This window comes from Pseudophryne corroboree, chromosome 1, assembly GCF_028390025.1.
Source record: "Pseudophryne corroboree isolate aPseCor3 chromosome 1, aPseCor3.hap2, whole genome shotgun sequence".
Classification (NCBI taxonomy): domain Eukaryota; kingdom Metazoa; phylum Chordata; class Amphibia; order Anura; family Myobatrachidae; genus Pseudophryne; species Pseudophryne corroboree.
Genome location: NC_086444.1, coordinates 903,782,544 through 903,808,527, shown reverse-complemented (window position 1 = coordinate 903,808,527; position 25,984 = coordinate 903,782,544).

Sequence of the window (25,984 nt, the reverse complement as noted above, 5' to 3'; positions counted from 1 at the left end):
CTCGCTGTACCAACCCGTCCCGTGTTCTGTCACCATGTCACCCCCGTGTTCTGTCACGTATAACCCCCCCGTGTTCTGTCACTGTCACCCCCCCCCCGTGTTCTGTCACCGTGTCACCCCCACCGTGTTCTGTCACTGTGTCACCCCCACCGTGTTCTGTCACCGTGTCACCCCCACCGTGTTCTGTCACCGTGTCACCCCCACTGTGTGCTGTCACCGTGTCACCCCCACCGTGTGCTGTCACCGTGTCACCCCCACCGTGTGCTGTCACCGTGTCACCCCCACCGTGTGCTGTCACCGTGTCACCCCCCCCGTATTTTGTCACCGTGTCACCCCCCCGTATTTTGTCACCGTGTCACCCCCCCCCGTGTTCTGTCACCGTGTCACCCCCCCCGTGTTCTGTCACCGTGTCACCCCCCCCCCCCCACCGTGTTCTGTCACTGTGTCACACCTTTCCCCAGGGGCCATAAGACACTGGATAATTTGCTTGCTGCACAATAATTGTCCGAAATAAAATGTTAATGTGTAAAAGGGGGCTCTACCTGCTGTAATGTGTAAAAGGGGCTTTATCTGGTGTAATGTGTGTAAGTGGCACTGTGTGGCGCAATTTGAATAATGGAGACTATTGTGCAGCCTAATATGAATCTGTATTATTTTTTGCCCACACCCCTTCCACATGAAGCACGTACCTATATTATTGGCAAGTGGGGGGAGCTGCTATTTTGTATGTGGCCCTCGGATACTGACAGGAAATGTCAAGTGGCCCCTCAGCTGATATAATTGCCCACCCCTGCTCTAGATGAACATGCTATATATGATGTTTCAGTGCAGAGCAGCTCTAACCTTTGAGACTTTAGGTTACTTTTGCCAAAGGTCCTTAATTTACAGCAAAAGTTCCTACTTTCACAGGTCTTTCTCCAGCTACGAGGCATCCCCAAAGACATCCCTTATAATGTACTGAAACCTCAGAACAACTGCTGAGGGTATGAACTACTGTGTGAACAAACATGCAGCTTCCATTTATAAAGATAATCAGTCCATTAGTGAATAGGCTTTTCTGGTACCCCTAAGATGTGGGTGTCAGTATAATAAGAACAATTTAGTTGCCATAATAAATAAAGCTAATAATGTGTTAGGGTCTCCTGCCCTGTGCTGCCACGTCGTCATGGCAACCAGGAGACAAGTGCTAGCAGAGTAACCTGAGCGCAGCTGATACTCCGGTTCGGGTTTTTTGCTGTGCAGTGGTTACAGGCTCTGTGCACGGTAGGGGATCCGGTGCTGGTTTTTGTGCTCACAGTCTGTGAGGTCTGAGTGGGGCGTGGTCAGCACCTGCTTTATAAGGCCTCTTCTTAGGGTAAGCAGATGCTGCTGAATCTTTGTTGGTTAGTCAGTTCCTGAAAGTTAGCCAGTACTGTGTAGCTTTGTATTTGTTTGTTGCTTACTGCAAATAGGCCTGGGGATTTGGTATTACACTCTGCCAATCCAGACCTAGCAGTAAGACTGGAGTCAGTCGTTTAGCTTGCTGGGGGTCTGTTACTACTCTGTGAACTTAGCAAGTTTGCGGCTGTATTCTAAGACTTGCCTGTCTAATCCTGTCTCACTGTGCTAGGTGTCAGGGGTCAGTTTAGTGGCAGTAAGCTGAACCTGTGCACTGCAAGTGAGAATTAGGATTGTGGAGACTCTCCTTGTGTCTATCATTCCATCTCTGACCAAGGAGTTTACTGCCACACCCGTTGGTAACCCTTTAGGGTTTTGCTGTTGCCCTTAGCAACAGCATTTCGGGTTCTCTACGTATTAAAACACAACATCTTGCTTTTCTCATCTGAGCATTACTAATACAAGGGAGACACCCAGTTCCTTAGCCTCTGGGCTTCTCTGTTCACTTTGTGTGTATTTTGTTACCCTATCACCTTCTGTGTACGTTATGTCATATTCCCCAGTCTGTCTGTGAGTCCATTTGTTTTGCATAACAGTTCAAACACCAGTACATTCCTGCAGGCACTGGTGTGCATAACATATTCAGCAGCCTAATACTCCTGTTGAAATTTTGTGGGAATATGGAGCATACCCCTCAAAATACGTTGCAACAGGTGGTCGATCAGGTGCAGGTCCTGACTCGACAATTTAATGATTTGTCCATTAAAATGCACACCTCCCAGGCTGCTGGCGGAGCTCCCGCAGCAGCAGCACCTTCAGGGGTTAAGGAGCCGAAAGTAAATCTCCCGGATCGTTTTTCTGGAGATCGCTCGCAGTTCTTTTGTTTCAAGGAGAGCTGCAAGCTATACTTCCGGCTTAGGCCTCAGTCTTCTGGGTCGGAGATTCAGCGGGTGGGCATAGTGATTTCCTTGCTACAAGGAGACCCACAGGTCTGGGCATATGGGTTGCAGCCTGACTGTCCGTCGCTTAAAAGTGTTGATGCTTTTTTTACGGCACTGGGCATGTTGTATGATGACCCTGACAAGACGGCCTCAGCCGAGGCTCAGATTTCGATCCTTAAGCAAGGGCGAAGGCCAGTTGAGGTTTACTGTACGGAGTTTCGGAGGTTGGCCCATGATACCCAGTGGAATGACCCAGCCCTGAGACACCAGTACCGAAGAGGTCTTTCTAACCAGATAAAGGACCAACTGGTACAATATCCCTTGCCTGATAGCTTGGATCAGCTCATGCAGTTATCCATCCGGATGGATAGACGGCTGAGAGAGCATAGGCTTGAAAGGGAGACTGAGATTTCCTTCCTTCCCAAGGGAACCTCAGACTCTGAGGAATTTTCCGAGGAGCCTATGCAGATTGGGGCTACCCGCCTCTCCTCGCGTGAGAAGACGCGGAGGAGACAGCAGGGGTTGTGTTTGTACTGTGGGAATAAAGGTCATGTGGTAGTATCATGCCCAGAAAAGCCGGAAAACTTCAGGGCCTGAGGGTGATGGGAAATATCCTGTCAGGCCAGAAGTCAGAATTTCCCAAGAAGACTTTTATCATTCCGGTGACCTTGAAGATCCTCGGTCAAACTGTCAAGACTGAGGCCTTTGTGGACAGTGGGGCCGACGGGGTTTTTATGGACCGCCAATTCGCCCTGAAACACTCTGTTCCCTTAGTACCCTTGGCATCGGAAATTGAGATTTGTGGGTTAAACGGGGAACCATTATCCCAAGGTAAAATTACCTCTTGCACTAGCCAGATTTCTTTGTTTATTGGAGCCACACACTCTGAAAAATTGTCCTTTTATGTGACTGTCTGTACTTTTGCCCCATTGGTGTTGGGGTTACCCTGGTTAAGGGCCCACAATCCTCAATTTGACTGGGTCTCTGGGGAGATTCTTAGTTGGGGTACTGATTGTTTCAGGAGTTGCTTGAGCCTTCCAGTCAGGCTCTCGCAGCTAAGTTTGCCAGGATTGCCAGGGTGTTATGCAGATTTTGCGGACGTGTTCTCCAAAAAAGTTGCAGAGGTACTACCTCCCCGTCGCCCCTATGACTGTGCCATTGATTTGTTGCCAAATGCTAAGCTTCCCAAGAGCAGGTTGTACTCCCTGTCACGTCCTGAGACTCAGGCTATGGCAGAGTACATTCAGGAGAACTTGGCTAAGGGATTTATCAGACCTTCACAGTCTCCAGTTGGGTCGGGGTTCTTCTTCGTGGGTAAAAAGGATGGTTCGTTGCGACCCTGCATCGACTTCAGGGAATTGAACCGTATCACGATTAAAAACTCATACCCACTGCCTCTCATTTCGGTCTTGTTTGACCAGCTTCGTACTGCCACCATTTTTTCTAAGATTGACCTACGCGGTGCGTACAATCTAATCCAAATAAGAGAGGGGGATGAATGGAAGACTGCCTTTAATACCCACTCAGGGCATTATGAATATTTGGTGATGCCTTTTGGGCTCTGTAATGCCCCGGCAGTCTTCCAGGATTTCATGAATGATGTGCTCAGGGAATATTTGGATAGATTCTTAGTTGTATACTTAGATGACATCCTAATCTTCTCCCATTCCCTGGAGGAACATCGGAAGCATGTACGCTTAGTCCTCCAGAAACTCAGAGACCACCGGCTTGGGGCGAAGCTGGAGAAGTGCGAATTTGAAGTTCAGCAAATCGCATTTCTAGGATATATTATCTCCCCAGAAGGTTTCCAAATGGAGGGTTCCAAGGTACAGGCAGTCCTGGATTGGGTGCAGCCCACTAGTTTGAAGGCGCTTCAGCGTTTCCTGGGCTTTGCGAATTTTTATAGACGATTTATCGCTGGATTTTCGTCTATAGTGGCGCCCTTGGTGGCACTCACTAAGAAAGGGGCGGATGTTGCTCACTGGTCTTGTGAGGCTAAAGCGGCTTTTGCCCGTCTCAAAAGGGCATTTGTTTCGGCCAAGGTGCTGCGACACCCAGATCCAGAGCGTCCTTTTGTGGTGGAGGTGGATGCCTCTGAGATGGGTATTGGGGCAGTGCTTTCTCAGATGGGAGTGTCTGATAATCGCCTTCATCCCTGTGCTTACTTTTCCCGTAAATTTTCGCCTGCCGAGATGAATTATGACGTGGGTAACCGGGAATTGTTGGCTATTAAGGATGCACTCGAGGAGTGGAGACACTGGCTTGAGGGGGCTAAGTTTGTGGTCTCAATTCTCACTGACCATAAGAATCTGATATATTTAGAGTCAGCGAAGCGTCTCAATGCCAGGCAGGCACGATGGGCTTTGTTTTTTGCTCGCTTTAATTTTTTGATAACATATCGCCCTGGGTCAAAAAACATCAAGGCTGATGCGCTCTCGCGGAGTTTTGCTCCAATCCAGGAGACCACCGAGGAGCCGTTGCCCATTGTTTCCCCATCATGTATTAAAGTGGGCATTACCCAGGACCTCTTATCATTAGTCCTTAGAGCACAGGAGCAGGCTCCTCCAGACCTTCCGGTAGGTCTTTTGTTTGTGCCTCCTAGGTTAAGACAGCGAGTGTTCCTGGAATTCCATGCCAAGAAGTCGGCAGGTCACCCGGGTATTGCCAGAACTCGGGAGTTGCTATCTAGGGTGGTGTGGTGGCCCTCGGTGGCTAAGGATGTGGATCAGTGGGTTCGGGCATGTGACATCTGTGCCCGAAATAAGACTCCTAGAGGGGTTCCTGTTGGCCCATTACATCCACTCTCTATCCCATCTAAGCCATGGACCCACATTTCAATGGATTTTGTGGTGGACTTGCCCAAATCCTCGGGGATGACAGCCATCTGGGTTGTCGTTGACAGGTTTTCGAAGATGGCGCACTTCGTTCCACTGGTTGGGCTGCCATTGGCCAGACGCCTGTCTGAATTATTTATGCTGCATGTTGTGCGTCTCCACGGGTTGCCACTTGATGTGGTCTCTGACCGCGGATCCCAGTTTGTGGCCAAATTCTGGAGGGCATTTTGTTCCGATCTCCAGATTTCTGTCAGCTTGTCGTCAGGCTACCATCCGCAGTCTAATGGGCAGACTGAAAGGGTGAACCAGTCCTTGGAGCAGTTCCTCAGGTGTTATGTCTCCAAGTGTCAGACTGACTGGGTTGCTCATCTGTCCATGGCGGAGTTTGCCTATAACAACGCGGCTCACTCTGCTACAGGGATCTCTCCCTTCCTTTGTGTGTATGGGCATCATCCTAAGGCCAATTCTTTTGACCCCCAGGACTCCACGCCTGGTGGTTCCTCTGTGGTTTCGGTCCTTAGAGGTATTTGGCGGAAAGTGAAGAAAGCCCTTGTGTCTGTGTCATTAGTGACCAAAAGGGTTTTTGATAAGCGGAAAAGACCCTGCAGCTTCAAATTAGGAGACTTCGTCTGGTTGTCTACCAAGAATTTGAAGTTGAGACAGCCATCTCATAAGTTAGGCCCCCGGTTCATCGGCCCTTATAAGATCACCAGGGTTATCAATCCGGTGGCATTTCAGTTAGATCTGCCACGTTCTTTGGGTATCAATAAAACATTTCATTGTTCCCTTTTAAAATGGGCGATTAGTAATCCTTCTTCCAGTGGAAGACCTTCCCCTCTTCTGATACGTGGCCAGAGGGAGTTTGTTGTTGAAAGGATTCTTGACTCCAAGGTGGTTCGGGGTCGGCTGTCATTTTTGGTGCACTGGAAGGGGTATGGCAAGGAGGAGCGGTCGTGGGTGCGCAGTTGTGATCTTCATGCCCCCAGACTGATACGCTCTTTCTTCTCGCAGTTCCCCGATAAACCCGGTGGTAGGGGTTCTTTGACCCCTCGTCAGAGGGGGGGTACTGTTAGTGTCTCCTGCCCTGTGCTGCCACGTCGTCATGGCAACCGGGAGACAAGTGCTAGCAGAGTAACCTGAGCGCAGCTGATACTCCGGTTCGGGTCTTTTGCTGTGCAGTGGTTACAGGCTCTGTGCACGGTAGGGGATCCGGTGCTGGTTTTTGTGCTCACAGTCTGTGAGGTCTGAGTGGGGCGTGGACAGCACCTGCTTTATAAGGCCTCTTCTTAGGGTAAGCAGATGCTGCTGAATCTTTGTTGGTTAGTCAGTTCCTGAAAGTTAGCCAGTACTGTGTAGCTTTGTATTTGTTTGTTGCTTACTGCAAATAGGCCTGGGGATTTGGTATTACACTCTGCCAATCCAGACCTAGCAGTAAGACTGGAGTCAGTCGTTTAGCTTGCTGGGATTCTGTTACTACTCTGTGAACTTAGCAAGTTTGCGGCTGTATTCTAAGACTTGCCTGTCTAATCCTGTCTCACTGTGCTAGGTGTCAGGGGTCAGTTTAGTGGCAGTAAGCTGAACCTGTGCACTGCAAGTGAGAATTAGGATTGTGGAGACTCTCCTTGTGTCTATCATTCCATCTCTGACCAAGGAGTTTACTGCCACACCCGTTGGTAACCCTTTAGGGTTTTGCTGTTGCCCTTAGCAACAGCATTTCGGGTTCTCTACGTATTAAAACACAACATCTTGCTTTTCTCATCTGAGCATTACTAATACAAGGGAGACACCCAGTTCCTTAGCCTCTGGGCTTCTCTGTTCACTTTGTGTGTATTTTGTTACCCTATCACCTTCTGTGTACGTTATGTCATATTCCCCAGTCTGTCTGTGAGTCCATTTGTTTTGCATAACAGTTCAAACACCAGTACATTCCTGCAGGCACTGGTGTGCATAACATAATGTTTATTGTTTCCATATTTATTTTATAAAATGTGCCCTAACAAATAAATATAAACCGGTGCTGCATTTAATAAAAAGGGTGTAGTATGAATTGCTGGCTGTTGGGATCCTGGCAGCCGGAATGCCAGCAGCGGGGCGAGCGCAAAAGAGCCCCTTGTGGGGCTCACCGCGCTGACCATGCTGCGGGCATGGTGGCATGCTATTTACTATCCCTCCAAGGGTGTCGTGGACACCCCAAGAGTGTGAAAAGTTGTCGGTATACTGGCGGTCGGGATCCCAGTCTGGTATGCTGAGCACCGGGATCCCGACAGCTGGTATAATGAGTGCCACCCAATAAAAAGCCTCCCCTATTAAACTGAATCATATAAATAAAATTCCCTCCATATATAAATTTTAGAATTAGTGGTCCCTTTTTGATGATAAAAAATATGAAACAATTAAAAACAATTATTTTATAACTTCACATTTTCCTGTTTCCTCATTCCTGTCTTGATCCAATGTAGTTAAATAGCAAATCAATTTGCTTCAGAGATCCCCAATGGCGCAATGAATTAAAGAAAGTCTGCTAGTTAATCAGAGGCTGTCTTATTTTTATCTAAATCCAGCCAATCTAAGCTTTCCATTTGATCAAGACAGATATACAGGTGATTACAGTAAAGTATGAACTTAGGATTTTGTTTTTACAAAGAAGCTTTACAAGGGGACCAAGAATACAAAAGAAAACTTCACAAGAATACCAAGATTACAATAAAACAAGATGGTATATTTAATTTGACAGACAAAAAGTTAAGTGAAGAACAAATTACACTGCTAAAGAATATGGATGTGCACTGGGCATTTTTCGGGTTTTGGATTTTGGTTTTGGATTCGGTTCCGCAGTCGTGTTTTGGATTCGGACGCGTTTTGGCAAAACCTCCATTAAGAATTTTTGTCGGATTCGGGAGTTTTTTTTTTCAAAAAACCCTCAAAAAAAGCTTAAATAATAGAATTTGGGGGTAATTTTGATCCTATAGTATTATTAACCTCAATAACCATAATTTCCACTCATTTCCAGTCTATTCTGAACACCTAACACCTCACAATATTATTTTTAGTCCTAAAATTTGCACCGAGGTTGCTGGATGACTAAGCTAAGCGACCCAAGTGGGCGGTACAAACACCTGGACCATCTAGGAGTGGCACTGCAGTGTCAGACAGGATGGCACTTAAAAAAAATAGTCCCCAAACAGCACATGATGCAGAGATAAAAAAAAAAAAAAGGTGCAAGATGGAATTGTCCTTGGGCCCTCCCACCCACCCTTATGTTGTATAAACAGGACATGCACACTTTAACAAACCCATAATTTCAGCGACGGGGTCTGCCACACGACTGTGGCTGAAATGACTGGTTGGTTTGGGCCCCCACCAAAAAAGAAGCAATCAATCTCTCCTTGCACAAACTTGCTCTACAGAGGCAAGATGTCAACCTCCTCCTCATCGTCCGATTCCTCACCCCTTTCACTGTGTACATCCCCCTCCTCACAGAGTATTAATTCGTCCCCACTGGATGCCACCATCACAGGTCCCTGTGTACTTTCTGGAGGCAATTGCTGGTAAATGTCTCCACGGAGGAATTGATAATAATTAATTTTGATGAACATCATCTTCACCACATTTTCTGGTAGTAACCTTCTATGCCGATCGCTGACAAGGTTGCCGGCTGCACTAAACACTCTTTCGTACACACTGGAGGGGGGGCAACTTAGGTAAAATAAAGCCAGTTTGTGCAAGAGCCTCCAAATTGCCTCTTTTTCCTGCCAGTATACTTACGGACTGTCTGACATGCCTACTTGGATGCTGTCACTCATATAATCCTCCACCTTTCTTTCAATGGTGACTGAATCATATGCAGTGACAGTAGATGACATGTCAGTAATCGTTGGCAGGTCCTTCAGTCCAGACAAGATGTCAGCTATAGCTCCTGACTGCCCTGCATCAGCGCCAGCGGTGGTTTTGGAAATTTTATAATTTTCCTGGCAGCTCCAGTGGCGGTAAAAAATGAAGGAGGAGCTGTAGGCGGGTCACATTCCGCTTGACTTGACAATTGTCTCACCAGCAGGTCTGTGAACATCTGCAGACTTGTGTCTGCCAGAAAGAGAGATACAACATCAGCTTTAAACCTAGGATCGAGCACAGTGGCCAAAATGTAGTGCTCTGATTTCAACAGATTGACCACCCGTGAATCCTGGTTAAGCGAATGAAGGGCTCCATCCACAAGTCCCACATGCTTAGCGGAATCGCTCCGTTTTAGCTCCTCCTTCAATCTCTTCAGCTGCTTCTGCAAAAGCCTGATGAGGAGAATGACCTGACTCAAGCTGGCAGTGTCTGAACTGACTTCACGTGTGGCAAGTTCAAAGGGTTGCAGAACCTTGCACAACGTTGAAATCATTCTCCACTGTGCTTGAGTCAGGTGCATTCCCCCTCCTTTGCCTATATCGTAGGCAGATGTGTAGGCTTGAATGGCCTTTTGCTGCTCCTCCATCCTCTGAAGCATATAGAGGGTTGAATTCTACTTCGTTACCACCTCTTGCTTCAGCTGATGGCAGGGCAGGTTCAGGAGTGTTTGCTGGTGCTCCAGTCTTCAGCACGCGGTTACTGAATGCCGAAAGTGGCCCGCAATTCTTCGGGCCACCGACAGCATCTCTTGCACTCCCCTGTCGTTTTTTTAAAAATTCTGCACCACCAAATTTATTGTATGTGCAAAACATATGACGTGCTGGAATTTGCCCACAAGTAATGCACGCACAATATTGGTGGCGTTGTCCAATGTCACAAATCCCCAGGAGAGTCCAATTGGGGTAAGCCAATCTGCGATGATGTTCCTCAGTTTCCGTAAGAGGTAGTCAGCTGTGTGCCTCTTATGGAAAGCGGTGATACAAAGCGTAGCCTGCCTAGGAATGAGTTGGCGTTTGCGAGATGCTGCTAGTGGTGCCGCCGCTGCTGTTGTTGCTGCGGGAGGCAATACATCTACCCAGTGGGCTGTCACAGTCATATAGTCCTTAGTCTGCCCTGCTCCACTTGTCCACATGTCTGTGGTTAAGTGGACATTGGGTACAACTGCATTTATTAGGACACTGGTGATTCTTTTTCTGACGTCTGTGTACATTCTCGGTATCGCCTGCCTAGAGAAGTGGAACCTAGATGGTATTTGGTACTGGGGACACACTACCTCAAGCAATTCTCTAAGTCCCTGTGAACTAATGGCGGATACCAGACGCACGTCTAACACCAACATAGTTGTCAAGGCCTGAGTTATCCGCTTTGCAACAGGATGACTGCTGTGATATTTCATCTTCCTCGCAAAGGACTGTTGGACATTCAATTGCTTACTGGAAGTAGTACAAGTGGTCTTCCGACTTCCCCTTTGGGATGACGATCGACTCCCAGCAGCACCAGCAGCAGTAGGCGTTACACTCAAGGATCCATCGGAGGAATCCCAGTTAGGAGAGGACTCATCAGACTTGCCAGTGACATGGCCTGCAGGACTATTGGCGTTCCTATCTAAGGAGGAAATTGACATTGAGGGAGTTGGTGGTGTGGTTTGCAGGAGCTTGGGTACAAGAGGGAGAAGGGATTTAGTTGTCAGTGGACTGCTTCCGCTGTCACCCAAAGTTTTTGAACTTGTCAATGACTTCTGATGAATGCGCTCCAGGTGACGTATAAGGGAGGATGTTTTTAGGTGGTTAACGTCCTTACCCCTACTTATTACAGCTTGACAAAGGCAACACACGGCTTGACACCTGTTGTCCGCATTTCTGTTGAAATAATTCCACACCAGAGGTGATTTTTTTTGTATTTTGACCAGGCATGTCAATGGCCTTATTCATCCCACGGACAACAGGGGTCTCCATGGGTGCCTGACTTAAACAAACCACCTCTCCATCAGAATCCTCCTTGTCAATTTCCTCCTCAGCGCCAGCAACACCCATATCCTCATCCTGGTGTACTTCAACAGTGACATCTTCAATTTGAATATCAGGAACTGGGATGTGGGTGCTCCTTCCAGCACTTGCAGGGGGCGTGCAAATGGTGGAAGGAGCCACCTCTTCTCGTCCAGTCTTGGGAAGGTCAGGCATCGCAACCGACACAATTGGACTCTCCTTGGTGATTTGTGATTTAGAAGAAAGCACAGTTCTTTGCTGTGCTTTTGCCAGATTAACTCTTTTCATTTTTCTAATGGGAGGATAATTGCTGCTTCCATCCTCATGTGAAGCTGACCCACTAGCCATGAACATAGGCCAGGGCCTCAACCGTTCCTTGCCACTCTGTGTTGTAAATGGCATATTGGCAAGTTTACGCTTCTCCTCAGACGCTTTTAATTTAGATTTTTGGGTCATTTTACTGAACTTTTGTTTTTTGGATTTTACATACTCTCTACTATGACATTGGGCATCGGCCTTGGCAGACGACGTTGATTGCATTTCATCATATCTGCGATGACTAGTGGCAGCAGCTTCAGCACTAGGTGGAAGTGGATCTTGATCTTTCCCTATTTTACCCTCCACATTTTTGTTCTCCATTTTTTAATGTGAGGAATTATATGCCAGTAATATATCTGGAATTAGACGGCAATAATGTCTGGAATTAGATACCACTAGATAGATACCAGATATCACTGTGACTGAAATGATGATGACCTATGCACAGTGACAGGACACTACCACAGCACCCTACAGCAGCAAGATGCAGCACAAGACACTGGACTTTTAGTCACAACAATGCAGCACTGATATTGAGCACTATTCAGGATACTAGAACTGACAATGGGCAGCGAAAACAGCACTGGACTACTGTACTGTACTACTATATACTGGTCAGTGGTCACCACAATGCAGCAATGATAATAATGAGCACAGATATTGAGCACTGTTCAGGATACTAGAACTGACACTGAGCAGCGAGAACAGCACTGGACTACTGTACTGTACTACTATATACTGGTCACCAGAATGCAGCAATGATAATAATGAGCACAGATATTGAGCACTGTTCAGGATACTAGAACTGACAAGGAGCAGCAAAATACAGCACTGGACTACTGTACTGTACTACTATATACTGGTCACCACAATGCAGCAATAATAATAATGAGCACAGATATTGAGCACTGTTCAGGATAATAGAACTGACACTAGGCAGCGAGAACAGCACTGTACTACTGTACTGTACTACTATATATTTGTCAGTGGTCACCACAATGCAGCAATGATAATAATGAGCACAGATATTGAGCACTGTTCAAGATAATAGAACTGACACTGGGCAGCGAGAACAGCACTGGACTACTGTACTGTACTACTATATAATGGTCACCACAATGCAGCAATAATAATAATGAGCACAGATATTGAGCACTGTTCAGGATAATAGAACTGACACTGGGCAGCGAGAACAGCACTGAACTACTGTACTTTACTACTATATACTGGTCACCAGAATGCAGCAATGATAATAATGAGCACAGATATTGAGCACTGTTCAGGATAATAGAACTGACACTGGGCAGCGAGAACAGCACTGAACTACTGTACTTTACTACTATATACTGGTCACCACAATGCAGCAATGATAATAATGAGCACATATATTGAGCACTGTTCAGGATAATAGAACTGACACCGGGCAGCGAGAACAGCACTGGACTACTGTACTGCACTACTATATACTGGTCAGTGGTCACCACAATGCAGCAATGATAATAATGAGCACAGATATTGAGCACTGTTCAGGATAATAGAACTGACACTGGGCAGCGAGAACAGCACTGGACTACTGTACTGTACTACTATATACTGGTCACCACAATGCAGCAATGATAATAATGAGCACAGATATTGAGCACTGTTCAGGATAATAGAACTGACACGGAGCAGCAAAATGCAGCAATGGACTACTGTACTGTACTACTATATACTGGTCACCACAATGCAGCACTGATACTGAGCACAGATATTGAGCTTATATTTAGCTGATATTGGGCTATTCAGGCAGAGAACGTAGCCACGTCCTCTCTGCTCAATCTACAATGCACGAGTAAAAATGGCGGCGACGCGCAGCTATTTATATGGAATTCAAATCTCGCGAGAATCTGACATCGGGATGATGACGTTTTCCCCATTCGGGTTTTGCGAGTAAGGCAGGAAGAACCGAGGCTGCCTCGGACCCGTGTAAACCACGTTAAGTTCGGGGGGGGGTTCGGATCTCGACGAACCGAACCCGCTCATCTCTACTAAAGAAAGGGATGAGCTTTTCTCCTACTCAGGGCCCCAATATATTTGATTTGTTCGTCTAATTGAATTATTTTGTATGCGGTCTTTGTAGGAAGAGATACATTGCATCAAAAAAGTTGAAGGATGATACTTTATCACCTGTGGTATGAGACAGTTTAGATATAGGGTCTTTATTGACATTGGAAAGTTTATGGGATTAGAATCATGTGGCAATCAGTACTGAACCTAAGATTATTTGATGTTAAGAATGTTGTTAATCCCTCAAGTGAGAGGGGGATTTTTAAGAGAAAATCGGAATTCTATCCTGTAAATTACACATTTAATACTATTTTAGATTTTTATAAGAAAACTTTGGATGATTTTTTATAAGGTTTGTGAAAATAAAGAATTCCATTGGTCAAACTTAATGGGGAAAGAAACAATTAAAACAATTGGAGAAACATCACTCTCTAGTAATCAGGTGTGCTGATAAAGGAAGGGGGGGGTGTAGTTTTTTTGAAAAGAGAGGCTTATTTAGAAGAAGCCTACAATCAGTTAAATGATGAAGTATTCTATTAAAAAAAAGATCATGAAAGATCCAACCTCTGAGTTTCTGGAGCAGTTCAAATTGATGTTGGTTGGGGCTCTCCTCGGTGAAGTCATTTCCAAGGATGAATTTGAGTTTTTGTATATTAATCAACCTGTTGTTCCTTTATTTTATCACATCATTAAGATTCATAAATCACTCACTTCACTTCCTGGTTGTCCCATAATTTTGTGGAATTGGGTCCCTCACTTCTAATTTGTCACAGTTTATAGATTATTATTTTTTTACAAACATATGTAGTTACTCTGAAATCCCACATCCGAAATTCTACATCTGAGATACCACCATTTTTTTTAAATATTATTAAGGACAAAAAATGGGAATGTCATCATACATTCCTTTCTTTAGATATCCAAGCATTATATACACATATAACCCATGATTGGGGGGTAGAAACAATTGATTTCTAATTTGCTGAGGATATGAGGATTCTTACATGTGTTGGGAATGGCCTTGGGCACTAGGTTCCGACCAAGTTTTGCCAATTTATATTTGAGGCGATTTGAGGAACAACATGTTTGGGATGGACCCTTTGGCACAACCCTAGTGCACTATGGCTGTTACATAGGTGACCTTTTTATTTTTTGGGGATGGTAATGAACACACTGCACTTGATTTTGTTTTGTATTTGAACAATAATGATTATGATTTGAAATTTACACACTTTTAGTCATGTTTCGGTGAATATCTTGGGTCTGGCTATCTCCTCCAAAGGCCCTGACATTGTAACTAATAACTTTAAGAAGTCTGTGAATACTAATCACTTTTTACATTATTCCAGTGGGGCTATAAATGTGTGGATACTATTATCATTAATCTATATAAAGAGCTTCAAGCTAAGAGTATAATGTATGAATAGACTTGTAGATTTAAGTTACATTATCAAGAAAGATTGCTTTTAATGTAATATTATTAGCATATACAAAAAACAATGGTATGACAATAGATCAAAGGCAACACATAAAGTAAAGCATAGAGAAGCAAACCATAAGAAGTAAGGGATTCCATTGGTGCGGTACATGCATTGCATGCAGGACAATTAAATCCATGCCCTCCAAGTATACCACCTTTGAAGTGAAAGGAACAACATATCAAATTAGAGATTTCATAACTTGCCACACCACCAAAAGGTCCACTGAATCGCTGAAGACGATTCTTCTTCTAGAAGTGATTTTTCCTCCAATAATGGATCATGAAAAAAAGCAGAAAGGAGTACAATGTATAATATTGTCTAAAATAAACAGCTCTCCATCCATTAAAATTAGTTCAAATATGATGCAAAATCCAGCGTACCAAAACTCACTTGTCGAGCTGGTAGGCCAGATATATAATGGTTTCTTTCAATCACAAGTTGACCAATAATATAAAGATAGACAGATGGGGTATTATAGTATCTAAAACTCACTGGTAATGTGACTTGGATCCTCATATAAAGGTTTCTTTCACATATGCGGGGACCTTCCCGTAGATGATTGTCACCTATGTTTGACGATCCTCTTACAACGAGTTCATGCTCCCAGTGGTGAGTATATATATATAAAAAATACAAAACCCCAATGTGTAGTATGTTCACAAAGAACTTCAATATACACTGTGTGGAAAGAGGTATAATTGCCTAAGTGGTGGCCTTAGGGCATGTACTAAAATGAGCACACCTATAGAATCACTTAGAATAGGGATGGATGTGCATATCAAGGTTTCTTTATCCGTAAATATACCCAAACACATAAACTTGAGAATGACCAAAGCGTACCAGAAACTCACGGTTAGGACAGAGGGAATCCTCACATAAATGTTTCTTTCATCCACTTTAATTGATGTATACACGTATCCAATTAAAAAGACAAAGTTCCATTTATTTTATCAAAAGATACACTTAAAAAGAATAAAATTCAAGGTTTCTCCCCAGAAGTTTCCAGCACAAAATTACAGGCTGATGTAAAGAAAATTTTCACAAATTCTGCTGCAGGTCTGGACTACAGCATTCAAAGAATGAAAACAGGTACCTAAGTAATAGAGTGTCCAGAGTCTAGGGGAAATTCCATATAGATCCACTGTCTCCTCCTCGCAACGCTTTTCGGTCCACCTGGGACCTTTTTTAAAGTGTGGAGAGAGTGTGCATGGTGATCATATTTATACCACATTGACAGGAAGAGTCATCAACTTCCTGTTATCCACAAGGGGGTAAAAAGTGATTAAGTACAAATAATAACCAGAAAATTTATATATAACTTAGAATTTACAAATAGATAAACAAAATCTCTATTTTATTAAGTTTCTGCATCTCAGTCTGCCTAGTTTCCCCTGTAGAACGCGGACAGGAAGTTCCGCGTTCCACGTGCGTGTCACTGCTACGGGAAATTAGAGGGGTCATGTTCCCACAATGAGTATTCTGCTATGGAATGCTGGGGTCACCAATTCCGCATTCCATAAGCATTCCACCCGCCGGAAGAGCTATGGTGTCGCTGAAATGAGCCTCCTGTACTGTTCTACATGAACCGGATGTTTTTGCGTTCCAAATGTGTTCCACAGTGCCCAGGAAGTAGATGTGCTGCCGCTGTATATAGAAACAAATGGCTGAAATGCCACTATAACATGAAAAAATAGAACAACGAAAACTTTATGCGTATATAAACAATAGCTCACTTAAGGAAAATAAATCATCCCCAAAAGATATACATTACAGCAACTAAAAGTAAATTATATATACCTAATATAAGGCTAAAATGAGGGGGTCAAATAAGATTACTTACTAGATGGAGTAGTGAAAGGCACTAATTACTTGCAGGATAAAATTAATGCATAAGCAATGAAGAGTAATTAAGATATATTAATACAGGAATTATTGTAAAAAACATTTTAACTCAAAATTGGAGCTAAGTCCTCCTGGAGTTATGGTATCTAATTGAAAAATCCAGTGCATTTCAGTACGTGTCAGATTTCCCTCAATGTCACAGTCTCTCCAGTTTGATTTCACCTGTTGTATGCCAATAAATGTAACAATCTCTTGTGTTGAACAATTATGCTTAATTTTGAAATGTTTAGATAGGGTGTGATTAGTGAACCCCCTTTTTTATATTTCGCGTGTGTTCTGCTATGCGGGTTTTCAGGGCTCTACTGGTTTTACCAACATAATGTGAACCACAGGAACATTCTATCAAATAAATAACGTTCGTGGCTTGGCAAGTTATGAAATCTCTAATTTGATATGTTGTTCCTTTCACTTCAAAGGTGGTATACTTGGAGGGCATGGATTTAATTGTCCTGCATGCAATGCATGTACCGCACCAATGGAATCCCTTACTTCTTATGGGGTTTCCTTTCTCTTGAGGTAGGGAACTTCTAACCAGACTATTTTTCAAATTGTTAGCCTTTCGATAGATAAATACTGTTTTTTCAGGTATTATATTTTTCAATACTGGATCCCTTAAGAGAAGATGTCAATGGTTCCTGATGATTTCTTCATGGCTTTTATAATTGATTAAAAAATCTGATATGAAAGACCATTCCATATCTTGAGTCTTACGTTTTTTCTTGTTGTTATTCTATCAAATTCTTCCATTTCTTTTTCTGCTTCTTCAATAATTTGTTTTGTGTAACCTTTGTTTATAAACTTATTTTCCATCACTTTGATCTGTTCCTCAAGATGTAATCATTCACTGCAGTTTCTTTTAAGTCTAAGGAATTGTCCCTTGGGAATGCCATTCAACCAGTTAGGATGATGCTGACTGTTGAATGGTATAAAGCTATTTGAATCTGTTGGTTTAGTGCTCCGAAAACCCAAATAACAGAACACACGCAAAATATAAAAAAGGGGTTCATTAATCACACCCTATCTGAACATTTAAAAATTAGGCATAATTGTTCAACACAAGAGATTGTTACATTTATTGGCATACAACAGGTGAAATCAAACTGGAGAGATCGTGACATTGAGGGAAATCTGGCACGCACTGAAATGCACTGGATTTTTAAATTAGATACCATGGGCCAGATGTACTAAGCCTGAAAAGTGATAAATATCACAGTGATAAAGTACCAGCCAATCGGCTCCTAACTGTCATTTTTCAAACACAGCCTGTAATATGGCAGTTAGGAGCCGATTGGCTGGTGCTTTATCACAGTGATATTTATCACTTTTCAGGCTTAGTACATCTCCCCCCATAACTCCAGGAGGACTTAACTCCGATTTTGAGTTAAAATGTTTTTTACAATAATTCCTGTTTTAATATATCTTAATTATTCTTCATTGCTTATGTATTCATTTTATCCCGCAAGTAATTACTGCCTTTCACTACTCCACCTAGTAAGTGATCTTATTTTACCCCCTCATTTTAGCCTTATATTAGGTATATATAATTTACTTTTAGTTGCTGTAATGTATATCTTTTGGGGATGATTTATTTTCCTTAAGTGAGCTATTGTTTATATACGCATAAAGTTTTCATTGTTCTATTTTTCATGCTATAGCTGCATCTCAGACATCTGTTTCTATATACAGTATACAGTACTATAGTACTACAGTATATACAGTATACAGTATATGCACATCTACTTCCTGGGTGCTGTGGAATGCATTTGGAATGCAAAAACTTCCGGTCCACATCACACAGTACAGGACGCCCATTTCAGCGATGCCATAGTTTTTTTCGGTGGTGGTGGAATGCTTATGGAATGTGGAACTGGTGACCCCAGCATTCCATAGCAGAATAGTCATTGTGGGAACATGACCCCTCTAATTTCCCATAGCAGTGACACGCACGTAGGATGCGGAACTTCCGGTCCGCTTTCCATGGTGAAAAACTAGACAGACTGAGATGTGGAAACTTAATAAAATAGAGATTTTGTTTATCTATTTGTAAATTCTAAGTTATATATACATTTTCTGGTTATTATTTGTACTTAATCACTTTTTTAACCCCTTGTGGATTACAGGAAGTTGATGTCACTTCCTGTCAATGTGGTATAAATATGATCACCATGCACACTCTCTCCACACTTTGAAAAAGGTCCCAGGTAGACCGAAACGTGTCATGAGGAGACAGTAGATCTATATGGAATTTCCCCTAGACTCTGGACACTCTATTACTTAGGTACCTGTTTTCATCCTTTGAATGCTGTAGTCCGGATCTGCAGCAGGATTTTTGAAAATTTTCTTTACATCAGCCTGTAATTTTGTGCTGGAAACTTCTGGGGAGAAACCTTGAATTTTATTCTTTTTAAGTGTATCTTCTGATAAAATAAATGGAACTTTGTCTTTTTAATTGGATACGTGTATACATCAATTGATGTGGTTGAAAGAAACATTTATGTGAGGATTCCCTTTGTCCTAACCGTGAGGTTCTGGTATGCTTTGGTCATTCACAAGTTTATGTTTTGGGGTGTATTTACAGATAAAGAAACCTTGATAGGCACATCCATCCCTATTCTAAGTGAGTCTATAGGTGCACTCATTTTAGTATATGCCCTAAGGCCACCACTTAGGCAATTATATCTCTTTCCACACTGGTGTATATTGAAGTTCTTTGTGAACATACTACACATTGTGGTTTTATATTTGTTATTTATATACTCACCACTGGGAACATGAACTTGTCGTAACTGAATCGCCAAACATAGGTGACAATCATCTATGGTAAGGTCCCTGCATATGTGAAAGAAACCTTTATATGAGGATCCAAGTCCCATTACCAGTGAGTTTTGGTACGATATTACCCCATCTGTCCATCTTTATATTATTGGTCAACTTGTGATTGAAATAAACCATTATATATCTGGCCTACCAGCTCGACAAGTGAGTTTTGGTACGCTGGATTTTACATCATATTTGTACTAATTTTAATGGAAGGAGAACTGTTTATTTTAGACAATATTATACATTGTACTCCTTTCTGTTTATTTTCATGATCCATTATCTGAGAAAAAATCACTTCTAGAAGAACAATCGTCTTCAGCGATTCAGTGGACTTTTTGGTTTGCTTCTCTATGCTTTACTTTATGTGTAGCCTTTGATCTATTGTCAAACTATTGTTTTTTGTATATCTTTTCACCTGAATTGGGCAGGTTTTCTGGCAATTTGATTGGGCATACACTCCATTATCTCATTGCACCAGGATTCCACATATCTCCCTTTATTCAATATTATTAGCATGTTTAGTTGTATATTAAGGATCGTATTCCTTAGAAATAAGTAACTAGTCTAATTTCTCTAAATAAGGGAAATATAACTGACAGAGTTAATCTGAAGTATGAAAGAATTTGTTATATTATTATATTAGTAAGCGGGATAACAACATATGAGAATCCATTAAAGTATAAAGACTTTATATAGTAGTGATAGAGTACAGTGCTGTGATCCATGAGGTAACAGGTTTGAATCTAAGTGTGTGTATATATATATATATATATATATATACAGTATATATATCTTTGTAATGTATATAAACACTAAGCTGAAATGTATGCTTGCAAACGCAAGAAGCCTAACAGGTAAAATCGGGGAATTGGAATTGTTAGCATCAAAGGCTCAGTATGATATTATAGGTATTATGGAAACATGGTGGGATGACTCTCACGATTGGGTTGCAAACTTGGAGGGGTATTCTCTTTTCAGAAGGGAGAGGGCTAACAAAAGAGGTGGAGGTGTGTTTCTTTATGTTAAACCATCTCATAAACCGTACTTAAAGGAGGTTATTTACCAGGGGACTGGGGATAATGTGGAGTCACTGTGGGTTGAAATCTCAAGTGCGGGTATAGATGCAAAAAAACTAGTCATAGGTAAGTGCTACTAATAGCCGGATATTAGCATACATGAGGAAGAACAACTCTTGGGGCAAATTGAAAAGGCTGCAGGATTGGGAGACATCCTAGTGATGGGTGATTTTAATTATCCTGATATAAACTGGAGTAATGATTCATGTGTTGAAGCTAGGGGCAATAGGTTTTTAAATACGTTAAAGGATCACTATTTGTCTCAATTAGTCGAGGATCCAACTAGAGGTAAAACTACTCTGGATCTAGTAATTACTAATAATGTGGACATTGTATCAAGCATGAACGTTGTGGAGACCTTGGGTAACAGTGATCACTATATGATCACATTCAACATCAGTTTCAAGAAACATCACTACAAGGGATCAACCGAAATATTTAACTTTAGGAAGGCTAACTTCAATATGCTGAGAGGTGCACTTAACGACATTGACTGGAAAGACTTGTTTGATGGCAAGAACACTACGGAAATGTGGGATGCGTTAAAAGGATTGTTGAATAGCAATATTGATAAATTCATTCCCATGGGCAGCAAACGCAGAAGTACCAAACTCAAACCGATGTGGCTTTATAAGAAGGTCAAGGAAGCAATGAATAATAAGAAGTGTGCTTTCAAAGCATTTAAATCTAATGGAATGGAGGAGTCATTTCAGTACTACGAGGAATGAAAAAAAAAAAAAAACGCAAAAAAGCAATAAGAGCAGCTAAAATTGAAAATGAAAAGCAAATCGCTATAGAGAGCAAAAACAATCCTAAGAAGTTTTTTAAATACATAAACAGTAAAAGGTTAAGAAAGGAGAACGTAGGTCCATTAAAAGATGAATTTGGTATATTGCTAAATGATGACAAAACAAAAGAGGAAATACTGAACAAATTTTTTTCATTGGTGTTCACCAGAGAAGAAGCAACGGTGGGAGTAGTGCATAATGATAGTGAAAGCAAGGATTCCTGGCTAGATACTTGTTTAAGTGAGGAGGTAGTCCGGGAGAGACTAAGCAAAATTAAGATTAATAAATCACCTGGACCTGATGGACTTCACCCGAGGGTTCTTATGGAGCATAGGTCACAACTAGCAAGCCCCCCTATACTTGATTTTCAATAGTTCTATTAGATCAGCCAGGCATGGTACCTATGGATTGGTGTGTGGCTGAGGTTGTGCCATTATTTAAAAAGGGATCTAAAAATCATCCAGGAAATTACAGGCCAGTCAGTTTGACATCTATTGTGGGGAAATTATTGGAGGGAATTTTAAGGGATAGCATACAGGAGTTTCTGCATGCCGCTAGGTTTAATAGCAAGAACCAGCATGGGTTTGTAAGGGACAGATCATGTCAAACTAACTTAGTTAACTTCTATGAGGAAGTGAGCGACAATCTTGACCAAGGAAAAGCAGTGGATGTGGTATACTTAGATTTTGTAAAAGCCTTCGATACAGTGCCTCACAGGAGACTGATCATCAAATTAAAGGAGCTCAGCCTAGGAAAAACTATTTGTACATGGATAAGTAATTGGTTGGATAACAGGGTACAGCGAGTAGTGGTCAATGGGATGTCCTCCAGCTGGGCATCAGTAGTCAGCAGAATACCACAAGGGTCCGTACTTGGGCCACTACTGTTCAACATATTTATCAACAACCTGGAAATAGGCCTAGAAAGCACAGTGTCAATCTTTGCAGATGATACTAAATTGTGTAAGGTAATTAATTCAGAAATAGATGTGGAGTCTCTACAGGACGACTTATCTAAACTTGAAACCTGGGTGTCTAAATGGAAAATGGGATTCAATGTAGAAAAGTGCAAAGTTATGCACTTCGGGACCAAAAACAAACTTACAACCTACATTTTAAATGGGGAAAATCTAGGGGTAACAATATTGGAAAAAGATTTGAGGGTACTGATTGATAATAGGCTAAACAACTGTACACAATGTCAAAGTGCAGCAAAGAAGGCAAGTAAGGTGCTAGCGTGCATAAAACGGGAAATTCAGATAAGGGACAAGAGTGTAATCCTGCCGCTGTACAAATCATTGGTACGTCCGCACCTGGAATAGTGTGTTCAATTTTGGGCACCGCATTATAAAAAAGATATCTGTGAGCTCGAAAAGATTCAAAGGCGTGCTACTAAATTGATTAAAGGGCTAGAGGAACTAGAGTATGAGGAAAGGCTCGCTAGGTTGAAACTGTATACACTAGAAAAGAGGCGTCTAAGAAGAGACATTATCAATATCTTCAAATATATAAAGGGAAATTACAAAGTCAGAGGAATTGTTTATTAAAAGAACTTTGTACAAGACGTGAGGTCACTCGCTGAGGCTTGAGGAGAGAAAATTCCATACGCTATGTAGGAAAGGGTTCTTCACTGTTAGGGCAATAAGGATCTGGAATTCCCTGCCAGTGAAGGTGGTAATGGCGGACGCTATATATGTATTTAAAAACGGATTAGATAAATTCCTGACTGAAAAAGATATCCAAGGTTATAACATTTAAAATATTGACATTTTTAATCTGGGAGGAACATGAATTTCAGTTGTTAACTAAATATAAATCATTATTTCAATTGGGACATTATAATGAACTCGGCTAAAGACAGATTACAGGTTGAACCCAATGGGTATTTTGCCTCTTTTCAACTTCCTTAACTACGTAACTATATTTATTATATATTTTTTAATAATCTTTATCCATTTGGGTATACTGTAATATTTTTGAGGAATTATGTAATGTTACATGTGTTTATTCACATGTAGCACATATTTGCGACTCATGTGTGATATACTGTAATGATTAGATGTTCCATTTTCTATGACAGCAGAGGTTCTGATTACTCAGGAGGTGGATAAAAATAGGTGAAACTAATGTGAACACACCAATAGGCGAACATACCAATAGGAGAAGCAGTTTGTCATTTAAGTAAGGGTACTTTGGAGTTTCTCATCACTCTTTGATAAAGCTTCCGTTTTATAAAGTGAAGCAACTCAGTGGTTGAGACCCTTTGTTTGAATATTGGCCGCTGCCTTCAAAGCCTGTGCAGGACTTCTCATCTGTGTGCAAGGGAGCATCTAATTGTTGTGGGGTTGAGGCTCAAATTAAGCCGTGGAAATCTCGGGATATGGACATCATGCTGTAAAGCAAGCTTTGATTAGCGTGATCCCTTCTAACATTTAAAATGGACCCTCCTGCTTTATTATAGTATTTACCTGCACCTGGACGTACATTGCGATCTTCCACAGTGGAGACAGGAGGATGAACATTGCTCCTTACACAGCATTTGTGAAGGTAAATGGGCATTATACAATATTTTTATCCATTGATTGATTGATTAAGGACTGTGGTAACAAGCACCTGGAGGGAAAAGGATAGATTCTTCATCCACATTGATAAAGGTGTAGACACAGAACTTTCTATTTGTCTATAATTAGACTTGACTTTAGTCAGTATTAGATCCACCTCCTAAAGTACAGTATATAATTTTAAGGATTCAATATGAGTATACTTTTAGGTTGATATACCGTATATATATATATATATATATATATATATATTTTTTTTTTTTTTAAGAGCACTTTTGAATACTATACATTTTACATCAATGTAGATGGTAGTTTAAATAGACCAATCATTATATATAACAACAAAAAATATATACCCTTATCCTGCGCTCATTAGTTAGCATCAACTCTTGGTGGAACCTAAATTAGTAGGAACCATCACAATAGATACACATAAAACAATTTCAAAGTGCGCTAGTACATAGTGAAGTTGGGTTATATCTTATTTTCAACCATCCACATTTGAATGACTTTTAATATAATGGACCTTCTTGAAGAATGAATAAGGAATTCTTTACATATACAGTTCTTCTTATTCTGTTAATTATAGTTCAGTAATGGTCCAGAAGGAAGCACTGAAGGAGATACCTTCTCACCAGAAAAATAATCCAAAGGAAGAGCCAAAAGATTGTAGTATATTGTATGATAATTGAAAATCAGGGTATTTATCACCTATCGATTTCCCACATGTGTAAACATTGAACATAAACGGAAGATGCTGAAGTGGATACAAAAATGGCTAATTTCCATGTACTTTATACACATATTTTATATGACCATCATCACCTACATTAATTAATGCACGTTGATTCTACAGAGTCAGAGCACTTTGACCAGGGACAGAAATGTAATGTGAGTCACATTTGTATGTACAGTGACAATCACATGTCAAAATTGATTTTAAGTATAGTTTAGTTAACATTCAGTTTGTTGTTTGTGTGTCAATCATAAGTTTAGGGTCTTATAAGTGTATAGTATAAAAATCATATTGTAAAAACAATTAGGAGATCAGGTATAAATAACAACAGTTGGCACACCTGTGACTTGTTTGCCGTAGTACATTCGCGGGTGCGTTTGTATATTTTCACCCTCGTTCTATAGACTCTACACTATGCGATTGAGGGTGTGAATAGTCACAGCCGGGCACAACTAGTCGCACTGGCAATGCATGTGCATATGCATCGCGGGTAAGCTGAGCCTGGCTACATCTGTATATTATACTCCTTTCACACCACAACCTCTGATCACATGTTTTTGGTACATGAACGCGCATAACCCATATTTATGTGCAGTGTGAAAGGTGCCAGGGTCGAAATACCTGGTCGAATGACCCGGTATTTCAACCCGCTCTTGAGCAGGGTAGAACATGTGTTCAACCCGGCTCACTGTGTGGTGTGAATGGGAGTCCGGTCGATGCAACCTGTTTCCCGTTCACTCTCTATGTACGGGCGGCACTTGGAGATCATGTGATCTCCAAGCGCCGCCCCCGCTACGTCACCGCTGATGTCAGCAACCCGACAATATGCTGGGCTGCTGACTGTGGTGTGAAAGGTGCCTCAGGCGGGTCGCACCCTAGGAGCTCCCATGTTAGGCACACGGGTGCGACCCGCCTCAGGTGGTGTGAAAGGGGTATAACTCCCCTCAGTTCATATGTCCATTCAGTTGAAACATCTCCCCTCAGTTCATATGTCCATTCAGTTGAAACATGAGTCACACATATAAACAATAACATTTAACTATTAAGAGTGTACTTTTTTTTTGCTCTTAAGCATTAGATATGACTCTATATCCCATATAATATGGGCATATTTTTAAAGTGTTAAGTTTCAGCTTCATTTTAGTGTGTGGTACATTTAATTGTCTAAAAACTGGATAAATTCAGAAGAAAGTAGGAATAGCGAGAGGGGATGAAGTGACAAGTAT